The sequence below is a fragment of the Ovis aries genome, chromosome 13 (assembly GCF_016772045.2).
Source record: "Ovis aries strain OAR_USU_Benz2616 breed Rambouillet chromosome 13, ARS-UI_Ramb_v3.0, whole genome shotgun sequence".
Classification (NCBI taxonomy): domain Eukaryota; kingdom Metazoa; phylum Chordata; class Mammalia; order Artiodactyla; family Bovidae; genus Ovis; species Ovis aries.
In genome coordinates, this window is record NC_056066.1 from 69,342,360 (window position 1) to 69,344,913 (window position 2,554).

Consider the following 2,554-nt stretch of genomic DNA (forward strand, 5'->3'; position numbering starts at 1 on the left):
CCCTCTGTCTGGAACACTTATCCCTCACTTCCTTTTAGCTGGCTAATTCCCACTCACCCTTGAGGTCTCTTAGATTTTTCTTTCCTTGGGGATGTTTTCTGGACCTCTGTCCCAGCTGGGCCAGGGGTCCTTCTTCTGGGCTCACAGCATCCTCCAGGCTTGTTCCATGACTTAGTCAGGGGGTCCCCCCAGAAACAGATGCTACAACAAAGATTCAAGTGCAGGTAGTTTATCTGGGAGCTGAAGCCAACATCTGCTGGCAAAAAAGGGGGAGGTGAGAGAGGGAAAGGAAGACAGCCAATATCAAGCAAGTTACCCCAGAGGGCAACTGGAGGGTAATCCTGCTGGAAGCCCTGGGCTGCAGTGCAGAACACACTGATGAGTTATCTCAGCCTTGGCCTGGCCAGGGATAGGGGCTTCCCTGGTGGCCCAGTGGCTAAGATTCTCTGCTCCCAATGCAGGGGGCCCAGGGTTCGATTCCTAGTCACAAAGTACGATCCCACATGCCGCAACTCAGAGTTTGTCTGCTACAGTGAAACATCCCGTGTACCGCATCTAAGCCTTGATACAATCAAAGAAATACATATTTTTCAAAAAAGGAAAGAAAAGAAAGTAACCGGGGTAGTAATTACCACCAGTTCTATTGATCACTGACAGAGATCCATTATCTGCCCTGCCACCAGCACAGTGGGGTCAAAAGCCAGAGGAAGTTCCCCGGAAGTCAGGTGGTGAGCTCTACAATACTGAAATCGAGAGTCTGTAAGCCCACACCCGTGTCCACTTACCCCACCACAGCCCCACCACCCTGCACCACGGTTGCCTCTGCCCACCGTCTCCTGGACAAGCCCAGGAGCTTCATGTAAGCCACTCCTGTACCTGTTTTGCTTGTGGCTGTATTCCCAGGGCCCAGCACAGTACTTGATAATAGAAAGTCTATCTGGTGAATCAAAATCATGTCTTGTCTGGGTTAGGTGCCCAAGCCCACCAGTGATTCAAGGGTCTTATCCACAGGGTCCTGTTGTCCAGCTGAAAAACCTGAAAATCCAAGAAGCAAAGCCACAAGAAGAAGCCTGGAACACTTTTCATTATTATCAGCATTGGACAAAAACTCCAAGGATCAATCTTACCCCTGTGAGATCCTTAAGCGAGGACAGCAATGAGCAGAGCCAGAGGCCTCTGTTCAAATCCCAGCTCTGTCCATTGCTCTGTGGCCTTGAGCAAGTTGCTTAACCTCTCTGTGCTTCAGTCTCAACTGTAGTTAAGTCCAGAATGCCCGCAAAATTATTAGCTTTATTACACGTTTCAAAGGAACTAATGCACTTAAGATGCTTTGTCATCATTAAAATGATTCTTAACTCTTTAGCAAGCAAAGAGTTTCCTGGCTCCAAAAAAAATGATTCTTACCAAGCAGCCCTAATCCGAAACCTTGAGGATCCCCTGGTGCAAACACTGACTCAACGCCTAGCAACATACTGGAGATGATATATTCACCCAACAGTCCACTGACTACAGACTTGCCTTCAACAGCCCTGCACAGTTTGAATACCCCTGACAACAGGAAACTCAGTACTTAACAGGGGCATCAGATGGATTTTCAGACAGCTCTGAAAGGCTAATACTGGGCCTTCTCCCCATCAGCTTTCTCTCTCCCCTAACAAGGAAAGCATCCCCCTATCTCCACCCCAAAACATGACTTTAAGGTCCTAAGCCCTCAAGGCCTCTCTCCTGCCCTCTCTGGGATGGATTCCAGTGTCTCGGAATTCAATGAGAACCATCCCTCAGGTGATGGAACTGCACAGAATGCAGCTTGTCTCTGCCAATGCTCAGGGCACTTCACTTCCATTCCAGAGGCAGGGGCTGAATTAGTGTTTGGGGAGTTCACATCCCTTGTGGCCCTGGCCAAACCGCCTGGCTTCTCCAAGTCTCAGGATCTATCTATAAAGTGGAACTTGCTGGAGACCTGGACGTCAGCATCCTGAGTCTTTGGGGGTACATCCATTCATGGAGGGCTGATTCTGCCTGCCTGTGCTGGGGACGGGGATATCATGACCAAAAAAATGGATGTAGGCTCTGCCCTCAGGAACTCCCTGTCCAGGTGGGGAGACTGACATCAGAAGTGATTTTCAGCTAGAAACGGAGATGTATAACACTAGGGGCATCTAACCGTGTCTGTCAAAGGCAGTGGGGAAGACCTAAAAAGGTAATCCTCTAAGATCTGCTCAACAGTTTCTTGAGCATCTGAAGGGAAGAAAGAGAGAGAAAGACAGAGAAAACAGCCCATATGGAGGCCAGGGTTCAGAGCACGTGAGACATCCTAGGGCACAACAGAGGGCCGGTGGCAGGAGCAAAGACCCTGGGGCAGATGGTGAAGGAGAGGCTGGGCAGGGCAGCAGGGGCTGGATGGCAGGATCATCGAGCTGCCAGGCCATGGGCCACCCTCCTTCCTGGAGCTCCTTCAGTGTCGGGCCCTCTGACTGTCCCATCTCCATCTCTGTATCTACTGCCTTATTCTCCCCTCATCACCATAATGTGAGCCTTCTCTCCCCTCAAAACA